Source organism: Dermochelys coriacea, chromosome 7 (assembly GCF_009764565.3).
Source record: "Dermochelys coriacea isolate rDerCor1 chromosome 7, rDerCor1.pri.v4, whole genome shotgun sequence".
In the NCBI taxonomy this organism is placed as follows: Eukaryota; Metazoa; Chordata; order Testudines; family Dermochelyidae; genus Dermochelys; species Dermochelys coriacea.
In genome coordinates this window covers 39,791,065-39,806,333 of record NC_050074.1, presented here as the reverse complement: position 1 = coordinate 39,806,333, position 15,269 = coordinate 39,791,065, and the positions used below count along the sequence as shown (strand labels likewise).

Genomic DNA, 15,269 nt, shown 5'->3' with positions numbered 1-15,269 from the left:
CATAGGCAATCAGGTCTGGTAATGTAAATCTAGTGCCTGCCAAGGGCTTACCCACTCTCAGCATGTAAGGAAGAAGCTACACTTTTTCATAAGAATAGCCCATAGGGAGAGAAACATCTTAAGGAAAATGTTTCCTAAGTTATCCCAAAAGATGGCTCAACATGACTCGTTGGAAAAGTGGTGACTGGCAAGTTCCTGCTTGTCTAGCTTGCTGTAGCCCAGCTTGTTGTAGTTTAGTTACTAGCTGAGCAGCTTATAATTATGCCTGATCCTGCCATAAAGTTGCATTCAGTGCTCTTATCAACTTTAATGGAAGTACTGCTTAGGAAGACTGTCAGCACTGGGGCAGGTTCTGAGTGGTAAACACCTTCAAGAGTTTTGGCTCCCTGCTGGTATGTACTGCTTCACTTTCTAATATCGGAAGTCCTAGGACCCTGAGAACTGAGAGTTTCATTCAGATCTACACCTCCATAGCACTGAGCCTCAGGAATGCTGACCATGAGACGTAAGAAGGGCCCCAGACCTGCCCTGTTTGAAACAGAGCTTTAAAAGCCTCCTATTTCAGAAATATTTCCGCCCTGCTCATTGAGCTGCTTTTAGTATTTTAATAGCATGGTTTAAATATGATATATTAATGGGGATCTGAATTCTTTTCAAACTCCTGGAATGCCAGTGGCATGTAGGCACCTAAACAAATATTAAAAGGGACGAATCAAGGAGTAAACAAAAAAACAGAGAAAATTAAGAAATATTGCTAACTTCATTACTTTATGATGTGATTGACTTTGGCTGAGATTTTCAAAACTGCATAGGGGATTTGGATAATAGTTTCCATTAATTTTAGTAGGAATTGGGCATCGGAACCTCTCAGGGGCTTTGAAAAATCCCACCTTTGTCTTCAGCATATGTTTAAAGTGAAAAGCTCAAAAAAAAATGTAATTTGCAGCAAATTAATTTATCTGTGCTTGCTCCATTAGGGATTTTCACTCTTGTAAACTGTTTTCACCTAGCATTTAGATATATATTCTTCAGCTGTATTCTTGTAAATTTTCCAGGGTATGCTAATAAAGAGGCGGTCCCTCAAAAGAAGCAATGCAATGCTGTTGTATGAAGCATCTGAAACATGAAGCATCTCTATACAATATTCGTTATAATCAGAAGTAGCCTTTCCTCAGGATCAGGTAAGTGCAGGCATTGGACGAGCTTGTGCATTCATCCTTACTTCGATAATATTGCCAAAACACCATTGTTAGGAAGTTTTCCAAGACCAGTTGCCCAGTGTAGTACATAATGTACCTCTAATATAACCATGACCTTTGCATTATTAAAACATCTCTGCAGTAATGCTTCTGATTGCTATTGTTTTCTATGACAGTGCCTGTCAGTTCTGTATAATCACTCTTTATTATTGTTTTATGATTCTGTCTCCACTCTTCCAAATGATATTTCCTTACTATGATAATTTTAAGTATTTTAATATTCCCCAGTTTTTGTTTGCTGCTTTCCCTCATGACATGTTAGCACCACATACCATAACCCTTTTCTTTCTGCTACTGTCCTCGTGGATTGCTGTTCTGACATTTTGCTTTGCTTTAAACATTCCTTATCTGCCAACTAACGTACATCCTTGTTTCTAAGCTCTAAGTCACCTGGACATGTAATCACAGGCATCTGACAAGCAGCGCAGACACTATCAACCATGACCACATTTTTTCAAAAAGCATTTGTTGGGTTTTTTCCTCACGCACATTTCTGTCCAAGTGGAGGAAAAAAGCAATAATAAACAGTTCTAGCCAAACCCCTCCAGCACCAGCCTCGTTTCCAAAAGACAGCTAATCCCATATGGAGGCAAGTAGAAGGTAGCTAATGTGGATAATGATAAAATAGCAGGTGCATTGCTTTGATGCTTTGTGGTTGTGGAATTAATATCTAGGCCATTCTTAGCAGGCTTCACTCACTGAGCCTGCGGGGAATAATTCTCTTGGGTGGCACAAGGGGTGATATACAGCGGTATGTGATCTTCAGCCCTACTCATGCAGCTGAGGAGTATTTCACAACCTTTGGTGACACCAGATGCCTCATGGTCCCACCACCACAGTTTATCTCCAGCAGTAACAGCCACCTGACATGGGTCCATGCCCAGCACAGCTCTGAGAATGGCTGCATGTTTCATTATGATAGAAAATAGCTTTTCATGCTGCTTACTATTAAACCTAAAAATCCCATTTTGACACTTCAAATTGCCATGACCCACAATCTAAACAGTACATGCTTAGGCACAAAGGAAAATATTTATTTCAGCATCTTGTGCTAACTGGGATTTGGAAACATTTCCAGCTTACCTATATATGTCTCCCAAACACTTTCCTTATTCAAGTGTCTTTAGGGTTTCCAAAGATCATCCTCTACTTTTGGTAGTGTGGAAAATTAATGTGTTCCTCATCAAATAAAATGTGGATTGGAAAATTTGAGTTGGAAGTTTCGTCGCTTGTTTCATGAACAGTTTCATTTTTGATGAATAGGCATTTTTGGTGAATAAATGGTTCAGAGAAAAATTCCCAACCAGCTGTACTGAGGACCATGAGTCCTGGCTGTGCAAAGGGAAGGAGATCTGATACTGAGCTACTAGGGAGGAATGCCAAACCCAAGAATCATTTTCAAAAGCACTCTTTGGACTAATGCTGCTCCCATTGAAGATAATGCTAAAACTCCCATCAACATGAAAAGTGTGTGGTGAGTACTGAATGCTTTTTAAAATCACCCCCCAAAAGAGAGAGAAAAAATACCATTAATTCCTATAGCCTGTGACATAAACTCACCCCTCTCTGAATTAGTTTCTGTTAATATGCAAAAATGAGACAAAGATGGCTGCTTTGGAGTTTTTTTTAGATATTAAAATATGATATTAAATATGATCCTTCATTTTTATTTTATTGGACTAGGAATCTGAGCGGTGTGTGTTAGACATCATCCATTAATCATGCAATACGGATCCTGAGTCCGTTTATGAAGTGGTAATAAACTCCTGCAGACAGTAAACAAGAGGAGCAGGTGCTTAGCATTATTTAATCTTGTCAGAAAGCAGTAAAATTTGCCAACTGTTGCTTTTGAGATTGATAAAGAGCAGAATAACCAGGGAGAAACTACTGGAAAAATGAATATAGCAAGAGAAACAAGAGATTTAGGAACCACACCTACAATTCTTCTACCTGCAAAACTCCCAGAAGCTAGAACATTACATATAGATTGTAAAGTGCCTGGAGATCTATTGATGACATGCACTGTAGAAAAGCTAAGTATCAATACATTATTATCTACTTTACAACCCACGTTGAGATCCCTTTGCATTCCTGGAGTAAAGGGCCCTTAGCATCAATGAGAATCAGGCCTCCAGTCCCACCCACTCGTTCTTTCAAAGAAGCAAGTGTAGTTGCAAGGTCTGTGTGATAGTGGATATGTACCATTGGCTTCTCTGCATTCCTGTTCCTCCTTTTAAAAAAAAATACAATTAATTATTGTTTGAGATACACATGTGCATATCTGAGGACAGGTTTAGTCCTCAAATATTTGGCTTCCAGGACTAGGATTATAGAATAGGATCACACTGTTCACTTTTAGTTTTGTTTTCATTGTTGTTCAAACAAAGTGGTAGTGTGTGAGAAATTTAGCTCCAAATCCATAAAGGCTGAAAGCAGTTTGGAATCCAAAGCAAATTTGTATGCTTATTGTTTGTTTTATTTTCCTTCATGTAAACAGCTTGTAAATATTATCAGCCCTCTGTTTCAAGCTAGATCATATCTTCAGGACATTAGGGGCATTTAAAAAAAACTTATTTCTCTTATGACAGCAAATGAGAGATTATCTTCATATGGGCGGATGCCTTAATGAGCACTATTTTCAAATTATTGATTTATAGAATTTCATGTGGATTTCCCAAACATGCACCATTTCTAACAAGCAGCTCTTTTGACTTCTCCAAATAATTTGCAAGACCAGTTTTGAATCTAAACCTTTAAAAGTCCATCAGACCAGTAATAGGGAATTTTAGAAGCATTGTTTCAAAGCCATATGCTACAAAGATCAACTATCTTTTTGCTGCCTTTTCTAAAATACCCTGGCCAAGATTTTCACAAGTGAATAGTGACTTTGGGTGTCCAACTTGAGATGCTAAAAGGAGCCTGAATTTCAGAAAGTTGGTGCTCAGCATTTTCTGAAAATCAGGCCACTTTAGAAAACTTAAAGTTGGGCACCAAAAATCTTGAGTCACTTTCAAAAGTCTTGGCCTACTATTATGCATCGTACTAAGACAATTTGCATCAGAACTAGTGCACTATTAATGTGGTTCAAATAAGAAGAAGAATGGATGCAGATTAAGTTGCTGGGTTGTTTATAGCTTAATTAAGAATTATAATAGTGTTTAAAACTTGAATTTACTATATATTCAGTACAGCAAAATAATTGGCATATGTTAAAATATCTGCCCACTGCCACATTTCTCTTAGTATCATGTAGTGTTACATGAGTAGTTTAGATGAGGCCAAATACTCACTGCTGATGAAAGAATGATCCTCTGTATTCACCCAAGTATAGAACACCATAATACAGGGAGATATGGCCAGCTGCAGGGACAAGTCGAGTATAAAGCACAGCCGTGATCAAGACCAGTTTAGACAAACATGGGGATGCCTGTGAAAACAATTATTTGGGGCCCCTAGGTTCAGTTAGTGGCCTCTCTCCTCCATCTGTCACAAACTCCTATGCCATGTAAATTTCTGGGGACTGAGCCCTGCAGTGGGTGAGGGAGAGAATAAGCAATGCATTCTGAATTGGTGTATGTGTTTGTGGAGACAGTTAAGGAAATAGTGTCTGGAGGACGGGGGAAGAGCTGACTCCTCTTAAACTGATCCTGGTGGCAGGATGTAAGTTAGGATGCACCTTTAAACCCAAGCTGACTAGCTGTATGGCTGGTGTTATCCCTTAAGCCAGTCAAAAAGTCAGATGCTACAATGTGCTGCGTGTTTTCTTTAGACCTGAATGCTGCCATGTGGTGTTGCTCACGTGAGACTTGAACACTAGCCTGGAGGTGCTTGCATGGGACTTGAACTCTAATAGTGGGGGGTGCCAATAAAGTTGCTTAGACAGTACTTGCATATTCCGTTGCACAGGAGCACAACCAAGGTGTTTAGTGATGTGTTTAGATATATTATAGGTTTATACAGGACAAAAATGTTGGTAGACCTGGAAGGTGCATTTCTACAGATGGCTAAGCAGAGCGAAGTCAGGAGAGCAAGGAAAAGGCAGGTGCTACCACCCCCTGGAGATGTCTACTGTGCTTTTGTGCTGATTGCTTAGCAAATTCAACTGTGCTCCATGCCCAGAAAAGGAAGTTAGTCGGAGATATTGCAGCTGCTTTGTGCCTGGCTTTTCTGAGTTTTCATACCAACTCTTTGTATACTTGACTTCTTGCTCTGTGTGTATACATTTTCTGTACCACCAACTTGCTCTTGAGTCAGGATGTCAAATCAGGTTGTTCTTTCTTTTCCAAAATGCTGCAGTACTCTGGTGTGCAGCCATTAGTAAATTACAGGGTAAGGATACCCTGTTGATTTCCCCCATTCCTTGTATTAGTAAGTGCATGGGAAACACCATTGGAAGCCAGTGCAATTTAACATCTACTGTAACTTATTTTTTCTTTTAACATTTAAAATGTTTTTGAATATTTTTTTCTCTGCCTCAGCTGAATGGTAAAGACAGATTTTTAACACAGAGCAGCATACTGCAGCAAGATCTAGTAGTCTACTGTTAACACTCCTCCTTCACCTAGTATCAGCTGATCTTACAAAATATGTATCCTAGTCTGAAGTCTATGTCCACATTAGGTCTTAAGTGAAATTGGGCTTACTCTCATCCCAGTGCCCCTTTTGTACATAAGATGAAACCTCCCTATTCATAAAATGGAATGAGAATTGGAACAGGAGTGTGACATGTATGACAGAGCTGTGGGGAGGAGGCTTACATGATATCTGCCAACACTACACCTGCCTTAGGCTCTGATACTGCAGTGAGCTCCTCCTGGGCATGCCAACTGTCCATGAAGAGTCTTACTGCTCTCAGGATTGAACATTAAGATTGTGCTATTTGTCCTTCCCTTTAGTGAGCATTAGGGGCCTTGCACCTCAGATAATTAGCTACACCTGTGAAACATCAAGTATGGCACAGCCAGAGGGCTGTGTCACTGAAGAGGATACCATGGTCCTTGGAGGGACATGAGTCCAGGAGCAGAAGAGGTGATGGGCAGAGCACCATCGGAGGGGACGCACTGGCTACCAAAGCTAATTCCCATATCAGCCACAAGAAGATGCTAAAGCGGTGAGTGAACCCAGTTACACCATGATACATTAAACAATGAAAATGTGGAGGCAGTGTGAAAACTATTGGCTTGCTTTTCAAAATAACACTGGGACTATTTTACTGATTGTATTATTAATATTTCCTATCTAGTTAATTATAAAGCTTAATCCACGGTCTTTGCTTCAGGATTTTGGTCCAGCTTCATGGAGTCCATATGGAATTGCTAATGCTACTGTTTCTAACCACAAAATAATCCTTCCTCTTGCACTGGTTTAGCATGTTTGTTTAGGGAGATGTTGATTAAAAAAAGGTATTTAAAAATAAGTATTGACTAAATTCACAGCAGCTCAGCAAAGCTTAAAGGAATGTTAAAGTTATAGTTATAGTGAAAGGAATGTAATTAGTGTTGTGAATTAAGCTGTATAGAAGGCATTTCCTTATTAGTTCTAGCCTTCTCCCTTTGACTAGCTGGGAATGATAACTTGGTGAAATTATTGTTTCTGTATAATCCCTTTTGATCAGCAGTATCTTGCAACCAGCAAATGTCATGAAGATGGGTGAGATAAGGATGACAAGCAATCCTGCCCTTCACTGGAAGTGTCAAAGAAAGTTCCCCTTTAACAAGAAGTCCCATCCTCCCTCAGTGCTATCAGAAGTCCCACCTTAACTGGCAATGATGATGTCACAGGAAATGGTGTTATGCTCTAAAATGTTACCCTCTGGGGAATGGCTTATCACCTTTTGACTCCGACTCCCAATAGGAAGGCCTGCCTTACCCAAGAAGGGAGTCAATAGGATTTAGTATATGGCCCAAATCCCTTCTTCAGCATCTAATAAATAGTGCCATTTCCTGTGACTTCATCATTGCCAGTTAAGGGGGGTGGGGGAGCTTTCCAATGGTACTGACAGGGCAGGACTTCCTCTCATGTCAATCTTATCTCATCCATCAATCTTTGTGATATTTTCTAGGGGCAAGATACTATTTTTGTCTCATTCACATTGCAACTTAATCACATTAACACTCTTAATTGGTGGGTGTATTTGTTCAGATTTTTACTTTGTATTGCCTGTTTCCTAGAATCAATTCATAATACAGATTAGCTTGGTGAGTCATTTCTAAAGACTTGCATTGAGGGAGTCTGTCTTATATGTTGTTGTTTTACTAAAACTACATGCATAGTTTTTTCATGGTGTGCCGTATTGGAATGCAGTTTCTAATAGTACTGACAACCTTAGATTGAAATAGCACAATACTGTATTAGCACTAAAAGACTAAAGGTATGCGCTTCTCTGATAATCTCAAAATTCATATGTGCAGGCATGGCTAATCTGTTCATTTGTTTGATGTTTCTCTGATGAAAGGCCCTGGACATAGCTCTTATGTTGCATGAAGAATATTTTCCAATTTAACACACATATTAGTAACTAACTGGTCATTGTTAGGCACCCAGGCATAATAAACTGTGTGAACGGAATATACAGATCTGAGATCTTCCAGGCTATTTACTCTCTTGCAGCCTTCTCTTCTGGGATTTTACTCAGGAGGGAGCAATCCAGCCCTGAGTAATGAATATCTTATCGATAGGACTTCTTATCTTGAAGAATCCCAAAGTGGTTTACAACCTACTTCCAATACATATATGAATCACTTTATCCACTGCAGCAAGACAGCCAAATCTGGGGCTGAAATGAAACAACTATTCAATATGATAAAGCAACCCTATGCACAGAGGCCACTCAAGGCAATCTGCTGCCCCAGGCAAAACTTCACTGTGCTACCTCCTCGTCACACTTCCATTAGTGCCACAGGCTGTCAACAGGGCTCTGAACTGCAGATCACTCTAATGTGTAGCATTCTCAATACTCCACGTAGACCTTGCTGGTGCAAACTAAAGGGTAAACTGTGCGTTAACACAGTCCTGTGGACTACATCAGTGTGAACTAGGTACTTTTTAGTTCACGCCAGCAGGGGACTACATGGAGCTGTTAGTGTGACCTGCAATTCATACCCCCCATAGACCCATCTGCAGAGCTATGTAGACAATAATACATTTTGTTGGTTGAGCATTTTAAAAAAATTGCTTCTCCCAGAAATCTGCCACCTTGGGCAGCTGCTGCTGTAGCAGCTGCCTCATGTGCCTATAGCTAGCAAAGCTCCTGACCACACAAGATTTTAGGGCAGGAACTGAAGGACAATCACAGCTTGAGGGAATATATAGGTAGACCGCATGTAATTACCCAAACTGGAGTTTGGCCAGAATGCTGGAGCTTAACATTCTTCCTCTGGTGAAAAGAGCAATGGAAAGGAAAACACACTGACCATAACTGGTCAGTTCTCAGTCTTTGCTGTATGTGAATGACACCTCCCACAACAGAGTTCCCAAAACACAATGCTGGGTATTGGCTCAGTACTGGCTCAGAAGGAAGCACTCCACAACACCTTTCGACATTTACCGTGTTATGGTGCTAAGGCTGAGAAACGAGCAAGACATGCTCAGCCATGAAATGTAAGCCTTCTGGATGATTTAAAGAGGGACAATGTCAGAGAGTATGAATGAGATTTGCAAAGCTCAGTGCCCATTGAAATTAATGGGAATTGGGATTTCAAATCCCCTTTTCAAAAACCTCAGGAGGTTTTGAAAATAGCCTATCAATCCAAAATGTATGTTACACAGGACATGGGTCTTGCTGGGACCCCCTAGATGGGCCCTTTAGTCCATGGGACTACATGGGGTCACCCAGTCCAGTCCCCTGCTAGCAGCAATCCTGTTTTATAATCCCATTTGTAAATTTAGCAGGTTACTTCTTAAAAATAGTTAAGTTTGCCCTCATTATTCCAACTGAGAGGTTCTTGCACAACCTCACTCCTCGGATGGTTAGAAACCTTCTTCTAATTTCCAACCTAAATTTATTCATGACCAGTTTACCCCGCTTTGTTCTTGCCAACTTATCCTTCAGCTACCATAGCTCTTCTCCCTCCCTGGCATTTACCCTCTGATGTAATTTACATTTTTTTTTTCAGATTAAATATATCAGAAAAACAAATATTAAAAGGGTGTCAGGATATTTTTTAAAAAAACACTGAAAATCATATTATTTGTCTTTGAATGCTCCCTGACAGCATTTGCAGCCTCAACATTGCAGCACTGCACTAGTGCAGGAAAACCTGACAAGGAAACACAAAATGCTAACAAAGAGCAAAAATGGTGCTAACTACACCAAGAGGTTTTGTTTTAATAAGCTAAGAAGTTAAGGAAATTTGAAAACACACTTGCTTTTTTACCCAACATTTGTCTTGAAACTAGAACATGGGAATTTCCAGCCTGGATCAGACCCACAGTTCATCTAGTCCAATATCCCTTCTCTGAAAGTGGCTAGATGCTTCAGAGAAAGGTGCAAGAACCCTGTAATAGGCAGATGTGAGTGTGACTATATACTCCTGTGTTCATGCTGTGCACACTATTGTAAGAATCTTTGTACAAAGTATGCCTTGTAAAGTATCATTTGAAAACTCATAATTTGCTGGTCAGTAATCAAGTACATTTGGCACCATTGCATGTGAAGTTGTAAGATTCCCCTGTATGGTGGTGTTAATACATGTTCCAAACCCCAAGGTGCTGCCCAAATAAAAGTTGGCATACATAGAACATAAGAACGGCCATACTGCGTCAGACCAATGGTCCATCTAGGCCAGTATCCTGTCTTCTGACAGTGGCCAATGCCACGTGCTTTAGAGGGAATGAACAGAACTAGTAATCATCAAGTGATCCATCTCCTGTCACCCATTCCCAGCTTCTGGCAAACAGGTCTGTCCTAAACAAAGGAATGTGTGCTTGCCTTAATTTACATTTAAGCAGTAAACAGAGTCATTAAGCAGGAAGGGAAGACAAAGGAAGTTCAAACAGGTGAAAAAAACCTCAGGAAATATCCTTCCACATAGAATCTTTGGCTTCTGGTTCTCACCTGAAAATGTTTCTCAAGAGAGGGACTGAAAGTATAAAAAGGAGGGAGAAATACCCCAAAGCACCCCTCTCTATCTCTTCCCATCACATTCACTGTGCCTGAAGAGACAAAGGAAGCAGACAATGAAATCTGCGGGAGGGGCCCTGACCTAAAGAGTTTGGTCAGGAAGTCTGCTGGAAGCATGTGGTGAGAAAACTTTGCTGTGACTCTATTATCATTTGTTAAATTAGGCACCAGTAAGCATTTACTTTTTATTTTTCTTGTAACCATTTCTGACTTATGCCTTATTACTTGTAGTGACTTCAAATCTCTCTCTTTAGATAAAACAAGTTCATTAACTATAATCAATGTGTTCAAGTTGAAGTGTCTGGGTAACTCAATTTGGAGTAACAAGTTGTGTGCATATTATTCCATTCAAGAAATAAGAGACAATGTATTTGTACTGTCGGTGAGAGGGCTGGGCAGTACAGGACATACGTTTCTGGGGGTAAATCTAGGATTGGGAGTAAATTGGGGTCACACTGCGGTAATTTTAAGGCTGATAAGAGCCACAGTGTGGCTGGCTGGCTGCAGCGCACACACACAGACATGCTAGAGGCTGTCTGTGAACAGGAAGGCATTGTAAAGGGCACCCCAGGTCACAGTGCAGGGATGACACAGCTACTCATTAGTCTGGATTATACCCTGGTGTCACAGTGGGATAATCTGCCTCCCAAGAAGGACTAATTTTATTGCCTAATATGCAAGGTCAGTGTAAACCCTGAATTCTGAGTTTTTTGTACCTTCCAAAACTTTTTTTTGTATTAACTGTTACAGTTCTGGATATTCTTATCATACATAAAAATGTCCAATCCCTCTTTGAATCTTACTAAATTCTTGTGGCAATGAATTCCATAGTCTAGTTAGGCACTGTGTGAAAAAGTCTTTCCTTTTATCAGTTTTTAATACTCCTTTCAGTTTTGTTGAATGTCCCCTTCTTGTTGACCCAAGAGATTATCCAAAAATCAGGGTCCTGTGGGTTGCTTCCATTAGAAGGAGAATATGACGATGGAGTCAAGACTCTTTGACGCAGTATTGTTTAATTACAAAAAATGTACATGAAGTGCTGTTTCTGTGAACACAGTGGTAATCAAACAATAGAAACTAGTTCCTTTGTTCACAATTCCAAGCCTTTTTCAGCCAGAATTCTATCCAAAAAAATTCTTTTTTCCCCCAGGGCCATACCCCCAGTACTTGTTCTGGCTGTTACCTAGGCTTTCTGGTCCTTCCAAGCCTGTTTCTGAGAGGTTTTTCACTGCACACACAGCTCCACCACTAAATGCAATAGCCTCTGTGTTTGCTATATCAGTCCCCAGGAAAACCTTCTGGACCACATGGGTCAGCTTCTACTCAAACCTTGCCATGTGCCTATTGTTTGGGTGGTGTTCCTGTTGTTTCAACTATGTCGTTCCAACAAGAAGCTCAATTGCTTTTTACACCTACCCTGAATCAAAGGCAACAGTTACACCCACTAGCTATAATGAGCTTTAAGCCAACCCAGAGCATTCTGTTTTTCTTGTGGAAAAAAGACAATTCATTGAAAGAAGATCTCCTGCCCTCTTCCCCCTGACAGTGATGTTTGTGTTCTCAATGTCTAAAATCCAGAGGAGGACCCGACATGGAAGATGGTCACATATCAGGCATATACTGGTTATTGGTATGGAAGCTACAAAGTATTTAGGGCTCAATTGCATAGGGCAAAAGCACTCATATTCAGAGATGTACTTTTCTCTGACTGAGAGAAATTCATTCCTTCTCTGAAGGGCAGAACAAAGCTTATGCATCACTTACATCCCATTTAAATTCATTTGAGAGTTTACATGAGATTTAAGTCTGCTAGGTATCTGCGCAAGGGTAAATGTCACACTGTGTGAATGTGGGACTCTTACTGAGGGTAATGGTTAATGCACTGAATTCATATAGACTCAAATATACTCATATAGATTCAAAACAGCAAGACATAAATGGGTTTTATTCAATTAAACAGTATAAGAATCTTGGTAAATTGACAGGTTTCAGAGTAGTAGCTGTGTTAGTCTGTATTTGCAAAAAGAAAAGGAGTACTTGTGGCACCTTAGAGACTAACAAATTTATTTGAGCATAAGCTTTTGTGAGCTACAGCTCACTTCATCGGATGCATCCCCACTGTATTTTCCACTGAATGCATCGGATGAAGTGAGCTGTAGCTCACGAAAGCTTATGGCTCAAATAAATTTGTTAGTCTCTAAGGTGCCACAAGTACTCCTTTTCTTTTTGGTAAATTGAGGAAGTGGATTTTTCAGCAGATCTGCCATTAGCATGATCCAATAACACCCAAGAGCACAATGATCAATGAACCAAAACCAACTTCTCCCAGGATTTTTTTCAAGCTGTCAGAAAGTGAAATAATCAGTTACAAAGATGACATTTTGAAAAAGGGAATTAGGAGAATTTGCAATACAGTTGAATGAAGTACAGTACATGGGTTTGAAGGAGTGTGCTACCCCTTTAATGGATTGACTGGTGCTTACAATCTAGACAGCCTGATGTAATCAAGGGTAATCAACCCCTTCCCTGCCCTAGGGCTATTTAAATAGGAACAAGCAGTTGCACAAGAGAGGAGACTAGTAGCCATGCAGGCTGAAAGGGGGTGGTGAGCCCTCAGGTGCTAGGAGATTAGCTTGAGGAGACAGTGTTGCTAACTCTCATTATTTTGTCATGAGTCTCATAATAATTATTGTTAAAGCCCCAGCTCCTGGAGTCAAGTGGATATGTAATGATTTCAGCTTTCATTCCTGAAGAAAAGATAGGTTTCTAGCCCTTGCGACTGTAGAGAAAGCTTCAAAATGTGACCCCAGTGCACCCTACAGGTTCAAAAAGTAGAAGGGAAATAAAAAACACCAAATCTGTTATTTGTACATAATCTCATCATTTTAAAGCCAGTCACATGATTTTTGGTGAGCCTGGCTCATGATTTTAGAATACTTGGTGTTGGCAATGCTGAGGAGATCAGAATCTTTGATTTCAGCACTCTCTAAGTTTGGAAGCTCTGAACCAGGATCCTGAGGTAAGGGCCTTATGAACTGCATAACAAATGCACCTTCTCTGAGACCTTGTTAAAGGGACCTGCTATTTGGTTTATTTTGACTTCCCTTCACTGAGATCCTTCAAAGTGAACTTACTGATACCCCAGTTGGAGAGAGGGGTGAAAGCCACAGTGGGACACACCTATAGTGCCACCACTGGGCTGCAAGGAGTGGGGGTGGGAATGGAACATGCCTTTCACAATGGGCCAAATGAAATCCTGGGGTAAGTCCACCTCAATGGAGGTATGCTCTGTGGAGCAGATAGCAGCCCATCCTTTGTGTCTAAGAAGCAGAGTAAAGCATAAGGTGCCCCCCATTATTCCTTTTGTACTGACCATCCATAAGGCAAATAGCTTTTGGTGAGAGGGGAATGGCTTTTGGGGAGCTGCTACACCCCTCCCTGTGCAGGTAGACATGGACTGCAGGTGAAGGAGTGGGGAATGGGTGGACCCTTGTCTCTGTGCCAGCCAGTACATCTGTCTGGGGGCTTTATACTGCTCCCTGTCACTGTAGCATCTGAGTGCCTTCTCTGTGACATCTGTGTAGTTATGCTGGGGGCTGTATGTCCCACTATGTATATGGCTGCCAGAGGGTACGTCCCCTTTGGAATGGGGGAACCTTTGAGTCACATTCTGTTACTGATCTTCTGGAAGAGTGGAAGCACTACACACTGTACCACAAAGCCACAGTTGACCCTGGGATGAATTTGGCACTGGGTTTTTACATATGATTGTAAATGGTAATACTTGCTTTTGATGATAATTTCTTTATCCAATTCTTCTGGATTGATTTTCCCTATCCGCAAAGGTCTGTTTTTGTGGTAAGCACATCTGGATGGTCTGCACCAGAGTGGAGTTGGGAAAGGGATCGTCTGCTTTGAGAACCTATTTAGATGACAGACAGGAAATAGACAAACTGCTAATTTTAGCTTTGCCATCACATTCCTAGCCAGTGCGCTTGACAGAGCGGTCTCTTGCTGCTTCCTCAGCCATGCAAATCTCTTTATAATCCCTGGATACTCTCTAGTCACCATTGTTTGAGACTCTGATCCCATGATGATGATATTCTTGCATCTCCTCTTGTCTCTGCTATAATTAGCATTGCTCATACATTTCTATATACAATAATTTCTCTTTCCCTTCTACATATTAAAGTCAAATAGCTCTCCTTAAGGGAGAGCCAAGACTGTTGTGAGTTATTTATTTTTTAAAACTCTAGCCAACTCTCTCCTTCTGGGATGTGAAAATGTAATGAAACATTATGAATGCACTTTTATGCTATAGAAATGCAAAAAGAGCTATTGTGATAATCATTAGATTATTTGTTATAATCTATTAAAGCCAAATGCTGGCTCCAGTAGCATCCATCATTGTTGGGCTCCAATGCAATTATCATTAGGGACATGATCCAAAGCCCACTGAAGTTGGTGGGTGGTTTTCTATTGACTTCAGTGGGATTTGATCAGGCCCCAAATATTTGTTAATCTATTCAAACCAAACCTGGGTTCCAGTAGTGTCCACCAAAACTAGGCTTCACAGCCACAGGTGGTCCGAATGAGGAACTTTCAGGAGGAATTTAGGACTGCAGTAATCCTCAAAACTCCAGCGGGTTCAAAGGGAGGGGAGGTTCATCCAGCTGTCCTCCAAAGTAGCACTCTTCCTGCCTGTTCCCATACTTGTAAGCACTGTGTCCCTTACAAATTCAGCCTATGGTGTAGAGTGGGGAAAAGAGGTCAAATAATATAAAGTGCTGCAGAGATGAAGCTGGTCAGTCATCACATCATGATTTATGCTGTAATAATCCTCTGACCAAAGTCTAATTTCAGTTCAATCTCTATTCAGTTACTGAGCC

The 15,269-nt window shown here is 40.6% G+C and overlaps 1 protein-coding gene across 1 annotated transcript in view; it reads left to right on the top strand.

Annotated features, from left to right (window-relative positions):
- Positions 1-1,058: 1,058 nt before the first annotated feature.
- Positions 1,059-15,269, top strand: part of SLC6A1 (solute carrier family 6 member 1) — a 135,069-nt gene continuing 120,858 nt past the window's right edge. The window contains exons 1-2 of the mRNA XM_043518619.1: positions 1,059-1,181; positions 6,155-6,369. The gene's annotated coding sequence lies outside the window, so the exon portion shown is untranslated. The remainder of the gene's footprint in view (positions 1,182-6,154; positions 6,370-15,269) is intronic.